The sequence below is a fragment of the Protopterus annectens genome, chromosome 12.part0 (genome assembly GCF_019279795.1).
Source record: "Protopterus annectens isolate FY-2018-M chromosome 12.part0, PAN1.0, whole genome shotgun sequence".
Classification (NCBI taxonomy): domain Eukaryota; kingdom Metazoa; phylum Chordata; order Ceratodontiformes; family Protopteridae; genus Protopterus; species Protopterus annectens.
The window spans coordinates 1,002,260,433-1,002,281,848 of NC_056746.1; the positions used below are offsets into that span (position 1 = coordinate 1,002,260,433).

A 21,416-nucleotide genomic window follows, 5' to 3' on the forward strand; every position below is an offset into this window, starting at 1 on the left:
GAGAATGCCTGGAAACCAGGAGTGCTGCTCTAGCTGTGTCATGTATGTCCCTTAGTAAGATCTTATCTGCTATGCCCTCTGCTTTTGTAATGACCTATTCCTGCAAGGACACTAAATATTTTAACATGTGAAACTGGCAATTGAGAGCCCTCATAGAGAGGGTAGCAAATGTGCAAGTCTTTTTCCCCAAGCTTGTCTAGTAGTTTGCCTTCTCTGTCATTAGGTAGGGTCTAACACAGCAGTCTTAGTTGCACCTTTAGTGGACTTGGTAGAAACTAAAGAGAGATCAGCTTCTGTGTTCTTGCAGATGTGTATGTGAGTGTCAAGCACTCAGTCTGACTTCCTTGGAACTGGGGAGGGGGGGCAGAGTCTGGGTGCAAAAAGGTGTCTTCAAAGATATCATCATCATATACCACCACCTGGACTGGAGGGATGGCTGCTGGTCTGGGGGATAGCAATCTTAGAAGCTGTCTACAATGGGTTTGGGCTTGAGAAAACTTTTCCAATGAAAAGCCTCCTTCATCTTATACAATGCATCTCCAAAGAATAAATCCTCTGGCAACAAAGGAGAAGAAAGGGTGTCATCTGAGTCATAATTAGGATAGGATTGAGGGGGGAGGTGTTCAGAATAAAAGTAACTCTTCTTTCAGGTACTTCACTGGGAGAGGCTACAAGGGTAGTCTGTAGTGTTTGGCTGTTCTCCGTAGACTTAATAAAGGCCATGAATTCTTCGACAATTTTAAAGAGGCCCTGAGTTTTTCCTGAGTAGTAGTAACCAATGAATGGGGTGTAAACGGACTGAACCCTTTGGTTTAGTCATCTGTTCTGCAAGAGAGGTCTTGGTCCATGGTAAGGTGACTGTGGCTGTGGTTCTGGTTAATGGAGTGTGTTCCCGCAGAACACCACCACAAAATGAACATTCTCCTTTGGTGACTATCGTTTGGATGTCAGAAGCTGAGGCCTGCTAAGCAACCTCAGACCCAACCAACGCAGACATCAGAGATAACAAAGTCAAGTTGCCTGCTGTTGTGGCAGCTTCCTGAGGGGGGTTACACAAGAAGACTTCTGCCCATTATTCAGAGGACCTGGGGTCTGCAAAAGCACCCTACTAGAGTCAGTCAAAAGATACACAAGGATCACTATCATATGCCAAGTCCTTTTCTTCTGGGGTTTTTGTCTTTTTGTTTCTTTGGTAAAGCAGCAATAAAAGTCAAGGAAAGCAAAGGAGCTGTAGGAACCGGGTTCAGAGAACTCCATGTGTGCCACGAGGACTTCGACCCTATGCTGAAGGGTCTTAGCTGTAAATCTAGCGCAATCCTGACAACAGGAAATGTAGTACTGAGGCCAAAATAAAAAAGACAAACAGAATTAAAGTATTAAAAGTCTATCATCCAGGCAGTGGACTGAAGAAACTGAAGGTCAGGGTGTATCAAACAACCCCTGTCCTGTGAATAAAGCCATCCTGTGACGAAGCGTGAGGTAATTGCCCTTGGACAATTTGAGAAGGGTGGAACTACATTTACCTTAGCCAAAAGGAGGTCACTACAATTAATCTGGGAGATTCCTTTTGAATTTTTAGAATAACCCCGGTTATTAGAGGAAAGGGGGGAAAGAATACAGAAACATTCCTATCCATAGAAATGAAAAATAACATGTCTACAAGCCCCTTGTTTAAGGAGCCCTGAAGCAGAATCTCTGCCTACTGTGAATGGAGACAAACAAATTGTTTAAATATGGAAAAGTGTGAATGGCCTACAGCCTGCAATGGACTATTACAGGAATTAGGCATTTTGTAAATACTTGTGGAGCTATAGACAAGCCAAAGAGTAAAGCAGAAAATTGAAAATGAGAATCAGAACAGAAAAATGTAAAACACATCTGAAATCTTTGAGAACTGGAAATTCATAGTTACTAGAAAACTGAAATGTAGAATGAGATGCAACAGAAACTAGAGAAATCATTATGAAGGTTGGGATTTCAATATGAAGGTTACTAAAGAAAGGTCTACAACAGGTTTCCAAGTTCCCTCTTTCTTTGGCACGAGAAAGATTCTTGAATTGAACCCTTTTCCTATTTGATGTGGGGGAACAGACTCTATTACTCCCTGAGATTGCATTTGATCTAAGATATGAGGAAACAGGAAAGTTTGTTTGGATGGATGGATGCACAGTAATGCCTTGAAAAGGAGGACGGTAGTCTCACGGGTTATACATTTTTTGAATGATTCTCATTGTCCAAGTGTCTGTGGATGTCCTTACATTCACTGCTGCAGTAGTCATTACATATGGTTTTCCCTGCCGTGGAAGGCCGATGTCCAGAGAGTCTACCAAAGCCTACTGCTGCTTTAAGGTATGTTGAACATCACCCAAATGCTCCTCGCACTGCATAAAGCATAAAGATGTAATTCAGGCGTACCATGCTCAGAACTTTACTGCTGGTCCAAACGCTGTTTATACATCTGTTTTATGTTTTGTATTCTGATGATTACTCCTGTTTGCTGAAGTCCTCACCATTGCAAAAAAGTACCCAGTTGGGGTTTTGTTCTTTTTCTTGAATTTTTTTGTGCTGTTTAGGGTTAATGTCATCCAGGAAGGCTAACAAAGACTGCCATAAGTGCCTTTTTTGTCTAAGAACTTCTCACGGCCATGCATCTTGTTCAATTTGCCAGGTGGTCATCCTGAAAACGCTTCATAGTAGGCCTTCTTCTCTTTCATTGTATCTTGAGAACCAGCGTCTTAAGCTTTTTGCTAAAGATACAATGGAAGGAACTTCATGCCCTTAGGTCAGCCATCAGGGAAGAAGACGATTAAAAAGGTAAGACTAGAAACTTCTGCTGTCCAGCCTCTGCCGGGTGTTTCTCCCGAGGTTGTTACAAACCTAGAGGCTCGGCTAGCTGTGTTGTTGGATTTCTCTGCTGCAACTGGGTTGGAGGCCATCGAGAGCCTGGTGGGCACTACATCTGATGAGGATTTGCAAGCATCCATTTCGGACGTTCAGGGGGAACCATGGTTGATTATTTCTGAGGGGTCAAACGGGGTTCTGCAGATCCTTTTTAGGGAAGAAGTTCCTACTACAGTTGCCGAATGCCATTCTCAGTTTTCTAGGGCAGGCATTCCCTTAAAACAGAAACAGAAAACTAAACATGTTTCTTCTGCTCCTAGGGATCCACAAAGTGAGTGGCCAGCCTTTACTCAAATGTCATTTAATGCTTTACAGTCTTTAAGGCTTCTTCAAAGGATTTCGGTTCCTGCTCCTCCTTGGTCCTCTTCTCCACTTAAAAGGCCCAGAGAACTGACTTCTGAGGAAGATGTGGATTCTGATGAAGAATTCCTTACTTATTCTACTCAGATTCCTTCTCCTTTGGACTATGGATCAGAGGAGGAGGAATCCAGTAGTCCTAATACTCCTTCTGAGGATGTTTCCTTTTGTGGGACAGTCTCTAGGATGATGGAACTTTTTAAGTGGGATTGTGCTCAGGTCACTGATATCCAGAAGAAGATCTATGCATTACTGCAGATGGAATCTCCTAAACCTGTGGCCATTCCTCCTGTTTTGGCTGCCTTACTGGATGTTTTCTCCAATGCCTCTAAAGCCCCTGATTCTCTGCCTCCTACTCCCAAGAAGCCTTATAGATTTTATAGCGTGCCTGTGGATTGTTCCTTTTTGTTCAAATCTCCTGCTGCTGACCCCTCTCTGATATCTATAGCCTCTGAAAAGCTATCTCAGTTCCTTCGTCCCAATTACTGCCTTCTGACAAGGACAGCAGAACCATGGACAGGCTGTGTAAGATGGTTTATACTTCTGCTACCTTAACTTTTAGGGCAATCAATTATCAGACCCATGCATCTAGGTATGTGTTGGCTCTTCTTTCTCATGTGTGTCAGCTTTTTTCTAATCTTCCAGACTCTGAGGGTAAATCTTCTGTTCTTTCCTTGCTAGGGACTTCCTCTCAAGTAGTTTGTCATTTTATTAAATGTAGGTATGATGCAGCAGATGCCTCTTCTGAGGCTGCTGCTACTTTTGGTTCAGGAATGAGGAGGTATTCTTGACTTAGGCTTCAACATTCACCTGATGAAATTAAGGTTAAGTTGATGGATGTTCCTCTAGATAATAAACTTTTGTTTGGGGAAGCAGCTGCGGGTTTAAGACTCTTCAGGACAAGGGGAAGTCCTTACAGGAGCTTAAACATGTGTTTGTTTCTCCTGTGCTAAATTTCAGAGAAACTACTTTTCTAAATCAGCCTTTGTTTGTAGGCAATCTCGCCCTCCTACAAAAGGAAAAAAAGGGTGGTAAACAGGCTCTTCCTGTGAAGACCACTCAGTCTGAATGGAATCAGAACCATTCCTTTCCTGACAAACCAGGTGCTGTCTGACTATCCACCTGTTCAGAGCCATATTCCTCTTTCTTTTCACCTTTCTCTTCCTATTTGGCTTCGAATCACTCGGGATTCTTGGGTTCTGTCAATCATTCATCAGGGGTAATTCATGGTGTGGATATCTCGTTGTCCTTTTATGGGCATTTCTCAGCCTCCTTGAGAACAACTTCCTTTTTCCCCAGTGGTTCTTTGTGATCTCTTGTCTCAGGGTACTATTCAAGAGATGCTGGTGTGCCAAAGGGGGAAGGGATTTTATTTGAGAATGTTTCTAGTGCCCAGAAAAGAGATTCTAGACTTCTCTCAGCTAAACACTTTTCTGAAGGTGCCTTCCTTTCATGTGTGTCCCTTCAGATTCTGTTTCCTCTGTTGCTCCCTCAGGCCTTTCTAGTGTTTCTGCATCTCAAGGATGCTTACCTCCATATTTTGATCCATCCCTTTTCAGGAAGATTTTGCATTTACCTGTTGCTTCCTAGGCATTTTCAGTTTGGTGCTTTGCTTTTTGGCCTTTCTACTTCCCCAAGGGTGTTCACCAAATTCCTCGCTCCTGTGATTGCTTTTTGCAAGCTTCACGAGATCCAAATATTTCCTTACTTGGATGACCTGTTGATTCAGGCATCCTCTCCAGAGATCCTTTTGCAAAATCTTCATTTTTGCCATTTCAATCTTCAGAGCATGGGGTTCATGATAAACTTTAAAAAGTCTTCTCTGACTCCTTCTCAGGATCATGTCTTTCTGGGTTGCAGGATTCAGATGATGCCAATGCTGGCATTCCTGCCTCCTCCAAAGGCCTTAACTCTCATTTCCTACTTTCAATTTTTTTCCCTGGCCTCGATTACAGCCAAGGAGTTTCTGAAGGCTCTGGGTTTCATGGATTCCATCATTCTGATGCTCCCTTTGGCCAAACTCCATGAGGAAGTTCCAGTGGTTTCTGAAGTTGGTGTGGCTTCAACATGCCCATCCTCTAGACTTTACAGTTCCTCTTCTTCCTTGTCTCAAGAAGAAACTTCTCTGGTGGATTCAGCAGTTGTCTCTGAATCCAGGGCTCCCTTTTCATCCCCCCTTTCCCTCTCAGGATCTGTTCACAGATGCTTCAGATGTGGGATCGGGAGCAACCTTTGGCTCCCTGAAAGTGTTCGCCTCGTCAGCAGAAAGAGCACATCAACGTCAAAGAGATGAGAGCACTCATCAGGCCTTTCATACTCCTTTTTCTATTCAGAGCGCCTCAAACTATTCACTGACAATACCACAGTGATGTGGTATATCAATAAGGGGTGGGGGGGGGGCAAGATCTTACCTTCTTTGCCGGTTGGTACTTCTGGTATGGGATCTGGCTTGTCAAGTATCAAGTCCCTCCAAGCAGTTTATATCTCTTCAGATCAGAACATTGTGGCAGACACACTGAGCAGGTCCTTCACTAAATCTCACAAATGGATGCTGCACAGGGATGCATTTCTGGATATTGTTCACCAGTAGGGTACTCCTTAAGTAGACATCTTTGGCTCCCCTCTGAACAATCAACTTCCTCTGTTTTGTGCCAGAGTCCCAGGTACTCTGGTGTGGAAGGTGGATGCCCTCTCATTTTCTTAGAAGGGGATGTTTATTTACACAATCTCTTCCCTTCCTCTCATTCCAAAAGTCCAGTTCAAGGTTCAACAGGATGCTCCCAAAATCTTGTTGGTGACTCCCTTTTGGCCACAACAGCACTGGTTCCCCACTACTTTTGCTTCTAGCCAGGGGCACTCCTCACAAGTCACCTCACAGGGTGGACTTACACAAGACAAGGGATCTCTCATCCATTCACACCAGTCCATGCTTCAACTGACACTGTGGGTGATGGGGTTTTGATTCCTCATAGACACCTTTTTTTTCTGTGGACATGCTGCAAGTCCTGCAGGAGGCCAGGAAACCTACTACTAGGAAATTTCCCACTTATGTAAATGGAAGACATTTTCTATTTGGTATCGCTGTCATAAACTGGACCCACTTACTGTGGATGTTCCTTTGGTTCTCTCTTATTTGTGTGAGCTGCGCACTGCTGGTTTGGCCTATTCTTCTATTAAGGCCCATTTATCAGCTATTTCAGCTTGTCTGCTTTTAACTCCTTCTTTAGCTTCTAGATTTGAGGCAATTTCTTAAAGGCTTCCTTACTATTAGAGCTCTCAGGAAGCCTGTTCTTCCTCCCTGGGATCTTAATTTTGTTCTGGAGAAAGTGACTCAGGCTCCTTTTGAGCTTGGTGTTTCAGCTGTCTGAGTTGGAAGCCCTTATGGCTTGTCTGCCTTTTTTGATTTTTCATGAGAACAGGGTGTCCTTGTGTACTAATCCTTCTTTTATGCCTAAACTGGTAAATTAGTTGAATCAGTCTATTAATTTGCCTAGTTTTTCTCCTCTCTGCAATCTGACAGTCAGAAGGTGCTGCATACTTTGGACATGCATAGACAGCTCAGATTTTATTTGGATAAGACGAAAGCCATCAGAAAATCTGACCAGTTGCATGTTTCCTTTCATCCTAGGTCTTTAGGATTAGCTGTTTCCAAGCAAACTATTTCTACGCGATGTCAACAGCTATTTCTTTTTGTTACAGTTTTCATGCCAAGAGCCTTCCTTCTTCTGTTAAGGCTCATTCTACTAGAGCTGTGGCTTCTTCTGGTGCTTTTTTCAAGGGCTTACACACTAATTCTATTCTTAAAGCAGCTACCTGGACTTCTGTGCATATTTTAACAAACATTCTTTATGGCTTCTTAGAGGGCTCTACTGTTGCTTCCTCCTCTCAAGTTTCATCTTGAGCTTTGGCGCTCTTCCATACACGATGAATACTGCGGAAGTGAATATAAGGACATATTACAGTTGTGTAAAATCTTACCATAACAGTAGATGTTCTTGCCATCACCGCTGCAGTATTCACTCCCTGCCTCCATCGCCATAGTCTTTTTCCTTCTGGATGTGCAGGTTCACTTTGGTTTTCCTTGGACTGCTGCCCTCCTTGGGCAATCAGTTCAGAGGATGGTACGCCTGAACATCATCATTATGCTCTACTCTATGCGAGGAGCATTTGGGTGATGTTCAATGTACCTTAAAGGAGCAGTATGGTAGACTGGCCAGACTTTGGGCTTCCATTGGATGGAATCCCATACGTGATCAATACAAGACATCTACTGTTATGGTAAGATTTTACACAACTGAGCTTTATCTGTTGCCACAAAGGAAAGCGAAGACCCAGACTCTGAGACAGGTTTACTAGAATGCCTGGGTGGGGAGTGGAAAATACATGAAAGGACATACAGTCAGTCTGATTTTTTTTTTTTAATTGTCCTCGACTTTGGTAGGATTCTCCCTTCTGTTCTGACCCTCCCTAACATTGATTTCTGACACTTTGCTTAAGTTTTTACTGCATTTTTGCATGGTGGGTTGAAACATCTGGATAACCCCTGAATTAGCTATAACTCTTCATCATATCTTTTAAGGACCTCAGTAAATAAACGACCATTTAATACCACTTTATTCAGGATCTCAGTTTTAATATCTTCTGGTACATTCTGGAAATGTAATTAAGAAAAAGTTCTCATAGGTTCATAGGTAGGTACTAGGCTATCGGCCCAAGGGCCAAAGTAAACCTAGCCAACAAGGTTCCCTGGCTTAAGTCACCCAGGAATGTTATTTTCCTATGGCCCTGTCGAGCAGAGCCATAGAAGTGATCCCCGGGGATGTATTTCCTATTTCCCATCCACTCATCAAGATTTTACTTGAAGAGTGCTAAAGAGGAACTTTGCTTGACATAGATGGGTAAGCTAGGGCATGTTTGAGGCCAGTAATCCTCTTTGTGAGGTACTTCTGTGGCCTTTCCAGCTGCTGCAGATGTCTTGTGAGGTACATTCCAAAAGGGGAGTTGTACTCTATAATGGTCTAATAACTGTCGAGTAGAGGGGAACAATGATCTCTTTTCCTGGATGAGAACCCTTTTGTGATAAGGTGTGCCATGTAGAAGGATTTCCTAACTACTGCGGCAATGTGATTATCAAAGGAGAGACTACTGTCCACCTGGGTCCCAAGGTCGCTTATTACATATTTGGCATTACGTAGACTGACGGCTATGTGGTAGTTCATGGGTACAGAGTTTTTACCAAAAGGGATGACAATGCACTTTTTGCCATTGAGCTTGAGGCCATGGCTCTGACACACCAGGCATCTGTCTCAGTGTAGGGATGTCCACATCATTTGGGAACTCTACTATGGCTCCTAGTTTGCAGTCATCTGCGAACTTCATCAGCCAGAGGCCTTCTGCGTTAGCCTGTACTTTAGAGAAGTAGATACCAAACAGGAGAGGTCCCAGGACTGAACCCTGTGGTACTCCACTTGTCACTGGTTTGAAGTCAGATTTGGAGGCTGCAATTTTTACAGTGTGGGTTCTGTCAGTGAGCCAGTTGGCAACCCATCTTGTGACGTAGGGATTTATACCTAGTTTAGTGAGTGTAGCTATAATTCTAGAATGGGGGATGGTGTTGAAAGCCTTGGCGAGGTCAAGATAGGCTGTGTGAACCACCTTACCCTTGTCTACGGCTTTGGTGACTGCCTCAAAGTAGTCGATCAGGTTCAGGAGGCATGATCTGCCTTTCACAAACCCGAACTGGGTGGGGTCCAGTGTTTGGAGGTTACCCAATGTGTTTGTTTATGAGTTCCATGATGATACGTTCCATGGCCTTGCAGACCAGACTCGTCAGGCTAATATTTGTCAGGATCAGTAGTGGCTCCCCTTTGTGGAGTGGGATAACTGTTGCTGTGCGCCATTCAGTGGGCACAAAGCCTGACATGAGGCTATGATTGAACATGGTGCTTAGGTGGGGACCCAGTTCATTCGGAAGTTTGTGTAAAACGCAGCCTGGGATGTTGTCCGGTCCCATGGATGCTGTATTTTTGGCTTTAGAGACTGCAGCTTTTACCTGTGTAGTTGTGATTACAGGGACTCTGCATTCTTCCTGTACAGATCTGGGCCCTTTAGAGGGTGAGAGCGGGGTAGTGTTAGCACTGAACCTATCTGCCAGGATGTTGGCAATATCAGCTGGTTCTGTAATTTTCATGCCATTGTGCTGTAACTCAAAGCAGATCTGTGTGTTGCCATTGAGAATCTTGACATAGCTATAGAATGCTTTGTGGTTGTCCTTAGAATTAGTGGTAATTTTGTTTTTGTAGCTAACTTTGGAGGATCTTATAAGGGATGTCAGCTTCTTACTGAGGCTGACCAGGAAAGCTCCTGAACTCATGGGATTTTACTCTCTTTTGCAACAGTTTCTTCCTTCTGTTGTAGAGTTTGTTTATGGCAGGGGACTACCAGATTGGCTTCCTTTTTTGGAGGATAGCATCTTGGTTCTGTTTGGGATAGCACGATCCATGCACTCATGTAAGTGCTTACAGAGTGCATTTGTGTAGGATTCAGCAGTCGTAACTGTATTGTCCATCTGCATGGGTGTCATGAAGTTCGCCACTTCTGTCTTAAGAAGCATGAAGTTGGCTTTTGAGAATTTTTTTACCGTGGTTTTCTTAATGGGGGGTGGGGGTGGGATGTGGATAACTAGGGTGATTAGCTTATGGTCGGATCTAACCAACGAGGAGTTGACTTCAGGTGTGGAACACTGGTCACTCATGTTGACAATGACTAGGTCAAGGATATTGTTGCCCCTGGTGGGGGTGTGGATAAGTTGATCCAGGGCATTGTAATTTATGAATTCCAGAAAGTATTGAGTGAAGGAGTTGGTACATGAGTAGTTTTCCCAGTTAATGGTGGGGTAGTTGAAATCGCCCATTATTATGGTGTTTGGTTGAACCCTAATATTTTCCAGTAGAAAAGAGGAGTGGAAATCCTGGGGCATCGTGGGGATCTGTAGAAAGCTACAATTTGGATTGCAGTTTTGCCTAGAGTTAGTTACAGTTGGATAACCTCAGATGCATTATGCTGAGGAACTAGCCTGGAGGTGTGGATATTCTGAATGAATATGGACACACCTCCGCCTTTCGTGTTCCGGTCCAGGTTAGATGGCAGAAAAGTGTGGTATGAGTTATTGCCTGGTAATGCAGGGGTGCTCTCTGGAGCCTTGAACCAGGTCTCTGTCACTGCTCAAATATTGATGTTCTCCATTTTAAGGAGTGCCTCGAGTGCGTGCATTTTGAGATTTAGACTTCTAGCACTGAGTAGCATTGCCCTCAGTTTTTGCTTGTCTGTTCCTTTTACAGTGGTGAATTTGTCATTTGAACCTTTCCTAAAAAAGGCACTATAGGGTTGGCAAGAGCCTTAGCCAGTATCCGGAATCCCAGGGGCGGTAGGTGCAGGCCATCTCTGGCAAAGCATCATGGTCTGTCGACCATGTCGTCCCAGGCAGACAGATACTGGATTCCCTTAGAATGACACCAGAAGCTTAGCCAGCTGTTTAAGTCAATCACTTTGTCCTTGTACTGCGGTATCATTCTGGGCAATGGCAGGATGCTACTAAGGGCTAGGGTCATACCTGCCTGGGCTACAAGATCGGAGAGCTCTTCCATGTCTCTTTTCATGTAGTCCAGGGAGGTACGTCTCAGGTTATTCACTCCAACATGGAGAATGACAGAGTCATATTTGTACTTGCTGTGGAGTGACCTGAGTGTGTGGGTTATGTGGCGAATCCTGGCACCTGTCAGGCAGCTGACAGTAACCTTCTCCTTGTTTAGCATGGCGAGTAGGACATCAGTGTGCCTGACTATAGAGTCACATATGACTAGTTTGTTGGGTACATTGTTTTGCCTTATGGGCTGTGGTTGAGTGGCACACAGTCTGTGGGCTATGTGTAATTTGGGTTGTGTTGGGGGGGGGTGGAGGTTGCTTGTGTTTCTGCTTTGGAGGTCTCTGTTTCTTGAGAAGATTATTATTGAGAGCCTCTGCGAATGTTTTTGTGTTTCTGTGTGTGTATTTTGGTGGTGTAGGTTTAGTGGGACTATGTGATGAGTGTGGCGTGGTGCAAGTGTTTACCTTCTCCTCTTGACTGTCAAGTTCAGTCTTGGTTGGAGAGAGTTTTACCTCCAGTTTGGCTAGATAAGTGCATCTCTCACAGGTTGTAGTGTTGGGTGGTAGGAGGAGAGGGTTGTCTCTGTACATGAGGCAATTGCTACATTGCCCCAAGATGCCCAGATTCATCAGACAGGCAGGAGAGAACACAGAGCTGATCCTTGGACATGCCTGAATAAAAAACTATTTCCTCTAGACAAGTGGGGAAAGTGAGTACAACAGCTGTTTTTCTCTAAGCAAGTGAGGAAAGTACAAAAACTGTTTCCCTCTAGGTAATGAGAAAGGTTGAGTGCTGTAGTAATTTGTAGTTTAGTGCTTACAAGAAGTTCTGAACATGTGCTGAGCACAACTAAGCAAATTCAAGTGCTAAAACTAACAATCTGTATTTGGACTAGACTAGTTAGAGGAAAGAAAAGTGTAAATGTGGGCTTTTAAATCAGAGAGTTGAGAGAGATGTAAAGATTGCCCAAATTACCATTAACTACAATTTCTGGGCCAGAAACCACTTCTTATGAGGTAGAGAGGTTACCTAGTGCTTACCACTGCCACGGATAAGCTAGAAGGCTTCCCTCTAACACAGAAAGGCTTGGGGGGGGGGCCTCAGGAGCTTACAAACAGTCCTGGATACAGCAAATCTGTATCTGGACTAGAGTAGTTACAGGAAGGGAGGGAAACAAGTGCAAATGTGGGCTTTTAAATCAGGAAGTTGAGAGAGATGGAAAAACTGCCCAAATGGCCAATAACTACAATTTCTGGCCCAGAAACCACTCCTTATGAGGACGATAGGTTATCTAGTGCTTACCACTCCCACGGATAAGTTAGCAGGCTTCCCTCCAACACAGACAGGCTTGGGGGGCTCAGAAGCTTAAAACTGTCCTGGATATAGCAAATCTGTATCTGGAGTAGGCTAGTTACAGGAAAGGCAGGAAACAAGCTTGATTTTTTTTGTTACAGTTAAGCAGAACACAGGGATATTCTAGCAAAGTTTGTTTGTAAAGGAAAGGGAGAAGGGAGAAGCAGAAGATAATTCAAGGTTAGCAAACTAAGTGGGGTGGCCTTCTCACATGTTCTCTCTGTATTAGGTAGAATGAACTAATGACATTAGACTGGGAGGAGTGTCCTACATCAAATTTACAGTAGGGGCGGGCAACTACAAAGCCACCAAGTATAACAGCAAGACCAACCAACCTCCACCAGCCAGCAGCCAATAAACACAATCCTGCCACGAAGGTAAAGAAAGGCTTCTGCTAAGTCAAGATGGCCTGGGCATGTGCTCAGAACAACCACTGCAAAAACAAACAGGCCCAGAGACAGCAAATCTGAACTGGGACTATACTACAGCTACTAGTCTATACTCTTTCTAGGCAGTAAACACTACAGAAAGGTTTATCACAGCAAATAACCAGCAGTGAGTCTGTAGTAGGTGCTCTAGACTAAGCATCAGCAGTGTGAAAAGAACATTTTATAGATTGCTTGTTTACCTGAAACACAGAAGACATTAAAGAATTCTGAGAAGTCTTAGTACCTGAGGAAGGGAGATCAGCAATCAGTTTTATCATATCAAGATCCAGCCAGCAGAAACTTGGGACAGTCTGCTATTCTGAAGGCTCAGATGGAAGAAGTATAAACATTCTTCCCAAATTTACCAAATACTTTCCCATCTTTGTCTATTGAAATGGCAACAGTAGCCAAAAGATGTTAGACAGAAGACGGTGTTAAAAGAGAAATCACTGCAGGGTCTAATTTTGGGGTTGAAAAGAGACATTTGTGGGTCTGAGGAGCCTTTTACAATTTGCTATACTTTCTAGGGACAGGAGACCGAAGGTCAAGCAAGCTGTTTGTTACCAAGAAACATTCACTAATGCTGGTGAGACATCAGGAACAGCTGAACGCTGAGGAAAATCTACCAGTAATAAGTCACAATGCCTTTGCTGAAATTCTGGAATTTCTTTTTGCTTACTGAAAATACTCCGTCATTCTGGCAGTAGTATCAGAACAGTACAACTCTTCATGAGGGGAATATGGAGAAAAACTTTTTTCATAATCTGATTTCCCCCTCTCTAATTCCTGTCTCTCATACTGAACATCAGAATCTGACAGAGATGAGTTATTTTTCCTTTTAAAATTCTGGGAAGACTCATAATTTAAAGACTGAAAAGCTTGAAATACGCTCTTATCAAAATTCAGCTAATCTTCCCTGCCCATCCTATGTGAAAAGAAAAATGCCAAATTTTCAGGGTTTTTTCCTGTGAGACCTCCCAGAAAAAAAGACCGACTGAGGACAGGTCCCTTCCAAGGAAATCATACTTCTTAAGGCAGTTTCATGGTAGAGCATCATCTACTTCCTTCTCCAAGTGTAGTTCTCCCTTGCCCAAATAGGTTAGCAGAACAGCCACTGAGGATGACATGCCTGTCTCCCAGTCCTTAGCAGCGTCTTGAGAAGCATCACCAAAGGGATCAAGAGAAATCAATGAGCAGTGTAAGACACCCAAAATGGCCACAGCAATCACTCATTATTGGCCGAGGCAAAAGGGTAGCCTGCTTTTTTGCGGATCAGGGAGGGAAGAAATGAACAGCTTGAATCCTGTTCCATGTCCCTACTGAAAAGGCAGTCTGATAAGAAGGTTAGGAAGCCTTGGATAGTTGGTTGCACAATCTGACTGAAAAAAGTGAGTTTTGAGGTACATTTTGTAATGACAACACTCAAAACCTCCAGTCCTGACTCCCAACTATAATTTCTGACAGAAAAGTACAACTTTTTCCTCACACAAATTAAACTTAAACAAGGAACCCTGACTAAAATGTAACTTTTAAAGTAAAAAAATTTAGTGACAACTTCTAAAAATACTAGTATCAGCCCTTAGCAAGGATTTCTGACTGAAAAGTATCAGTTTTTCTGAAAAAAGTATTAAAGTGAAAAGTATTCCCTAATAAGGTACTTCTCTGCTCATCCCTGAAGAAGTGGTAGCCTACTGCCAATCACTTGAAGCCCACAGGCACTTCAATGGCAAGAAAGTTTTGAAGGTTTAGTGCCCTAACCACTGACTTTATACTGCTCTCCACAAGCTGTTCAGTGTTTAAGCATTGGAAGCTGGCCTGTTGTCATATCATGAGCAGGATATAACCCATGTAGCTTAAGCTACTGCAGCACTGAACTAATGATTAAACATCTTTCATACTGCCATTTGCAACATAGAAAAGAAACCGGCAAAAAGCAGCAAGCCAACCAAAAGACATTACCGCTAGAGTTCCAAAACAAATTTGAATCCCACAAAATACAACATAATGTACATCACATATTACTGAAGGAAAGTCCATTAAAGAGACACCACATATTAAAGATGATGAGACATTACAACACCTTACTAAATGCTGAAAACTTGAAGCTGTGTTGCATAGAAGTTAAATGCACTGAAATTGGGTGAATTCTGCTAAAGTCCACTGAAGTCTACAGAAATCCCCTACAGCTAGATGGACCGAGCACAGAACCAACAAAGAAGACCAACATTCCAACAACACAAGCTAACACACCACACATGATGCAGGAAAACCAAGATTGCTGGAATGTCAGAAGCTGAAATGTTGATGCGGTGTAGCAATGTAGCAAACCTGAAGATATTTGAAACAACACATGAAATATCCCAAGGGCAAGCCTTAGATGTCATGAGAAAGCGTGTCCCTGAAGGCAAGTAAAAATAAACATGACGGTAACAAACTAAACAGCAGACTGAATATCAAAAATTATATTAAAGAATGAAAACAAGTTGTGCAAGCTGAGTTTGCCTTAGGCTATCAAACACTGCTAACTTGGATGGCATGGATCGTCTACTTTCTCGAAGTGCACTGTTTTGTCACAGGTAGCTATACTAATAAGGAAGAAGAAAATGTAAGATGGAGAATCAGTATAATTATTTGCCTGTTTCCACAAATTTCTTCTTTATAGCTTGAGAACTTTTCAGTTTTTCACAACATGGCATGTATAACAGTTCTCTTCTTATGTGGGCCAGTGTCAGAATGTGCATCTCTGGGCAGACCTCCTTTTCATAGGGGAACTCAAAATGCAACATGGCAAGTTATACGAGAAAAACAAATACTGCATAAATATTAAAAAAAGGTAGAATATAATGGACAAACATGCAATGCCAAGTGTGATACTAAAATCAGAACCTAGTAGTATATGATGGTCAACAGGCATGTTAGATGTAATATAAACAAGCAGGATAATTCTAGAGTGACAGGAGCAGAAAATGAAAGTTGCGTACTCACCATGATGACGGATCAGTGTTATTCTCTTTTCTTCTGGTTCAATCTTTGTGTTACCGGATGAGATTGGATCCGACCTCAACACCTATAAAAGCTGTGGATTCAGGGCTCTGACTCCTCCCCTACCCACAATTCCTCTCTTTTCCTATAAATACCTCAAATTGAGTCCGCCTACTTTATCAGCCAACAAAGTCTCTTATTATCACATAAAAACAACATCCAAATTCTATACCAAAAATTATCCTGGAGAAAACAACCAACTGAGGTTGTGTAATGACAAGGTTCCTGGTTAAGGTCCATTTGATCAAAGATGAGCATCAAAGGAAAAGCTTTTGGACATGGGAAGGAGGGAGGAATGCTGAACCAGACCTAAAGATGACAATAATTTTCATATCCAATGTCTTTTTGTCTATTTCAACATTTGGGACAGATTCCCTAGCTGCCACAAACCTGGGAGGCATCAAGAAGGGATATTCCTGAGAATGTTGGAGCCAAATGATGCACTGGATCTGGATTGTGAATCCAGTTTACAATGAGAAATGAATGTGTGAAATGTGGATCAATGTGCCGCAGCACAGAATTCATCTATAGGAACTCAAACATAAAAGCAGCAGAAGGAGCCACAGACCTTGAGTGAGCTGTTGGTTTCTTAGCTAGAGAGACCCAATTTTTTTTATACATAGGCTATGCAGTTTTGAAAGCCACCCTGACAGTGTGACTTAAGAAATGTTCTCTCCTAGCATGGTTTTGGAAAAGGCTACAAGCAGCTGATTAGATTTTCTGAAATCTTTAGTTCTATGGAGGTAAAATCTAAGTAGCCTTTCTGCATCTAATCCATCCAGAGTACATTCTCCTTTGTTAGAAAAATGTGGAAGAATACTAGTAAATTAATAGTTTTGTTAATACTGATTTCATAAACCACTTTTGGGATGAACATAGGATTCATTCTTAAAGAAACTCTAACCTTACGAAGAATCAAGTAAGGAGGTTTACAAGAAAGTGCTTGTAATTTGGAAATCCTTTTATAGCCTAAGTGATGGCCACCAGAAAAACAATCTTCCAAGAAAGATACGTTAAGTCTGCTGAAGCATGGATAGTTATGTCCCATGAAGGAATAGGATCCCTTATGGGATGTCTTAAGAAATTTATTTATTTATTTATTTATTTGCAGTTGGTTTACCAGGATAGTCTATTGGGCCAAAAGAACCCGTTTTCAATGGAGTCCTGGGGAGAAAAGCTCCAATACAGACAAATTAGGTGCATACAAAAATTACAATAATGATTATACAGACTAGAAGATAAAACATTTAAGCTCAAAATTCAAGAAGCATTCAAATCAATACAATATGATGAGGATTAATGAGAGGTAAATAAACTGAAACAGTAATGTGATATACATTCAGAGGAGTTATTCAGAAGTAGACATAAAATAACATTACAGAGTAGATATTCTGAGGGAACATAAGCTTTGTTAGGTAGAGTTGAGTATCATAAGTGTAAAGGAGGATGAGATATCATAAATTTATGAGGGGAGGGAGCAAAACAATCCCATTGGGACCTCAGATATGTATGAAGAGATTTTCTGAACGTGTACTGGTTTGAGGTGGTACGAATGGATGGTGGGAGTGAGTTCCAGAGACGGGCAAGGTTAAAGGATAGTAAGTGTTTACCTGGGGGATGAGATGGTTTATGGACTTCTAATAGGTTTTGATTGTTAGACCTTAAGACTCTATTTGGTAGGTGCATTTTGAAGGCAGAAGACAGGGAGGGACAAAGAGAAGGACTAAGAATGAGCTTGTGAGCGAAAGTCAGCTGTATATATATGAGATGATTAGGTAATTCGAGCCAGTTTAGGTTTTGGAGAGAGGAACAGTGGTGGGTGGAGGACCTGTGGCCATTTGCAAATTTGGCGATTTTATTATAGCAGGAGGAAAGCTGGTTTTTTAGAGAGGTCTGAAGATTGGTCAGTAATGGGGCCCCATAGAGAAGGGAGGGGATGAGAAAAGAGGAAGCGAGTGTGATTTTGGAGGAGCTTGTAAGGTACTGATTCTGACGGTAGAGCATACCTAGTTTTTGATGAGTTTTTTTAATATTTAGTTGTAGATGGGAGTTGTAGCTAAGCCGATTATCAATTTGTACACCTAGTAGCTTAGTTTCAGACACTAGTTCAAGGGGTGAGCTATTTTGGCTGGTAATTGAGAAAGAGTTTATATTGAAGGAAGTGGATTTGGAGGGGGTAAATACCATAAGTTTTGTTTTGGAGGCATTGAGTGCTAAGTGATTTATTTTCATCCACTGTTCGGTAAATGAAAAAGCTTCCTGAGTAAGTTTTTGGAGCAGAGAGGAGGAGGTGGCAGAGCAGATAATGGTAGAATCATCTGCATATTGGATGATGTTTGGAAATGGAATTGATATGTGGAAATCATTTATAAATATATTAAAGAGGAGGGGACCAAGAATAGATCCTTGAGGAACTCCAGTGGGGGTACTAAGGAAAGGGGAAGTGGCCTTTTTCCATATTACAGCTTGGTATCTATTTGATAGATAGCTGGAGAACCAATTTATGGAGGAGGGAGAGAGGTTAAGTTTTGACAGTTTGGTTAAGAGCAGATTGTGTGAGATAGTGTCGAAGGCCTTGGAGAGGTCAAGTAGTAGGGTAGAGACAATGTGGCCGGAATCACGTGCTGTGTTAACAGTCTCAAGGAAGGACAAGAGGGCTGTCATAGTGTCTCTAAGGCGCATGGTTGATAGTGTGGTTTTGGTTAGCCAGGGGGCTGAATTTGTTTTTATTCTTTTTGTTCTTAGAGGGGCTTGGGAATCAAGTATTCCTAACAATGTGGAGTTAAAGTGAGCAACTGCTTTTTCTAAGGGAAGTGTCTTTAGATTGTTCCAATTAATTGCTTTCAGGGAATCTACGAAGATTGATGGGTTAAAGCTTTTGTCATTATGAGTAGTGATGTAGTTGTGGGTGCGGTAGGAGATACAGGGGAGTCGATGAGTGAAAGTAGGCAGATGATCACTAAGAGGGTCGGGAAGAGTACCGCTATCTGAAAAATAGTGGGGATGTGACACTAGAATCCAGTCAAGGATGGTGCCACAGGAGGGGTCTTTTGATGGGTGTGTTATGGTGTTGATTAGTTGGGAAACGTTATATAGGTTGATGTTAAGAGGGTTGGTTGGAGACTGGATGGAGGCCTAGTTAATATTTACATCTCCTAAGATTATGGTTTCATTGCTAATATTGTCAGAGAGCCAAGAGAGGATATTTTCAAGTGTAGGAATATTGTCCCCTGGGGGGATGTAGAGAGATGCTAGGCATATGTGTTTGTGCTTATTAACTTGTAAGAGAGTGAGAAGTACTTCAACGTTGTTAAATGTAGGGGTAGGTTTGTCGTAGGGGGTAACTAGCAAGGAAGAGGAATATAGGAGAGCTACACCACCGCCTTTCCTTTGGGTCCTGTCTTTTCTAATGATTGAATAGCTGGGTGGAGTAATTTCAGAGTCTTTTATAGAGGGCTTTAACCATGTTTCTGAAATAGATAGTATGTCAGGTTTATTATGCATAAGCCATGCATGGAGGGTTGGGACTTTATTCACTATACTTTGTGAGTTTAGAGAGGTAAAGTATATAGGCTTGTGTGAGGAGGAAAAGGAGGAGGGGCCAGGGTTGGGATGGATATCACCAGATAAAAGACTGGTAATGAGGCGAAAGATTGGGTTCAAAAGATGATTGCGTAGAGTAAGAAAATGATTCGGGTCTGTTGTGATGATCAAGGGGTGTTTGGTTACTATGGGGATAGAGTTTTTCTGAGAGGAGAAAACTTTGAATGAGAAGGTGAGGAGCTGTGTTATTGGGTAAAGATGGGGAGAGATAGGAGAGTGCAGTTTAAATGGTTGGTTGTATGATAACATTGTGTATGGTAAGAAGTGTGGGGTTGGGTGAGGTAATAAAGATATGATAGTTTAAGAGATAGTAAAAGAAAAATAAAGATGGATGAAGGATTTAAAGGCATGTTGATAAGGCTGCTTTGTATTAAGTGTTATATATGTCTTATATATGTTGTAAGTTAATTGCGCAGGGGGATGGAGAAAAGCTTTACAAGGTTGAGTAGGATAAGGAATAGTAAGTGTGAAGCCAGATTGAGAGGTAGTTGAGTGGGTGAGAGTTTTAGAAATGAGAAGAAATGTATGTATTAGCTGAGGGAGTGGTTACAAATTGGATAATAGGCTGTTGGGGGTGTGTCTAAGGTGTTGAGGGCCGATTGGTGTAGGGAGGAAGTGGGTGTGGAAACAAGAGGGATATAGCTAGAGGTACTGGGGCGGGTGGGATTTGGGGGCAGGGTAGGGGAGCGGAGTGAGCCCGAAGGGCGAACGGAGCGGGAAGAAACCAGGAAAGGATCGAGAGTCAATCAGTAGAGCACAGGATACAGGAGAGTAAGTCATAGCTGGGTAAGTAAGGTTTTTATAATTAAATAGGTAAAGTGGGCAAAAGTATGGATGAGAAAATGAGGGATGCAAGTAATAGAAGAGAAAAGCAAGAAATGAGTGAAGAAAAAAAAAGTAAAGTACAGTAGGGAGGGGACGCCCTCTAGTGGCCAAATGCAGAAGTGCACTGGTTCGACTAGGAAGGTCTTGGGACTAGATAGGATGGAATATGGAGAAGCAGGGAAAGAACTCAGATAAAGATGGGAGAGAAAATGGAGAGGGAGGAATGAAAAGTGTTTAGGCTGCTGGCTGTCCTGGCAGGGAGATAGCTTACAATATTATCAAGCAGGAGTTACAATGGTAGAAGCCCAAGAGACAACAGATGTACATACTTTCACAGTGTCCTCTGGGATTCAAATTCAGTTTAGAAAGGCATTTGAAATCTTTAGAGAAGCAGTAGAAGTCTGTTTTTAGTTTACTTTTGGAATGGCTGACTGCGATCGCCAAATGCTGAAGAAACTGAAGAACCCCCTTGAAGTAGGAGATCCCTGAATGGTGTGATGAGGAGCCAATTATATAAGTATGGGAACACTAGGAATCCTAGCAATTTGAGATGTGCTGCGACTACTCCCACACACTTGGTAAACACCTGGGGAAGGTGTGGTGAGACCAAAGGGTTCCCAGACAGAAATGGAGGCATCTCTTTGATTGCCTTGAAATCTTGATATGGTAGTAGGCATCTTGGAGCTCTACAGAGCACATCCAATCACTCAAAAGGGGTAGGATGGACTGAACTGTGACCATCTGTATCTTTGTCTGTTTTGACTGTTGTCCAAAACTGGCCATTAGGTCCCTTTTCTTTTTTTGTAACTAAACAGAACCTGGAATAGAATCTGGATTCTAAATGATCTGGGCAGACCCGTTGCATGACTCTCTTTACTAACAGCTTAAAGACTTCTGCTGTTGCAGATTCCATCTGATGGGGGTGGTACTGTGGGAATCCTTCTTTTCTTTAACAGAAAAGAAACAAAGGATATTAAGTAAATTCTGGTAACTATCTGCAGCACCTAAGTGTCTGATGGTATACCCTGCCAGGCTTGAGGGTGCAGGGATAAGCATCCCCCTCAATTGCCTCCAGAGTATGGCAGTTGGACAATCCTTCAGGAGCAGTGGAAGGATTTCTTGGAAAAGGGATGGCAAAAACCTTGATTCAGAGGTCTGCCTTTGCCTCTAGGGCAAGGTCCATTGAAACTGTTCCCCCATCTGCCTCAGCAGGACCTATCTGCAGGAGCATCCTGGATGAACCCTTGAGATTTCCTGAACCA

The 21,416-nt window shown here is 42.5% G+C and overlaps 1 protein-coding gene across 1 annotated transcript in view; it reads right to left on the bottom strand.

The window, feature by feature from the left end:
• ATP9A (ATPase phospholipid transporting 9A (putative)) overlaps positions 1-21,416 on the bottom strand; it is a 2,147,009-nt gene that overhangs the window by 332,766 nt on the left and 1,792,827 nt on the right. The gene's annotated exons all lie outside the window — the stretch shown is intronic.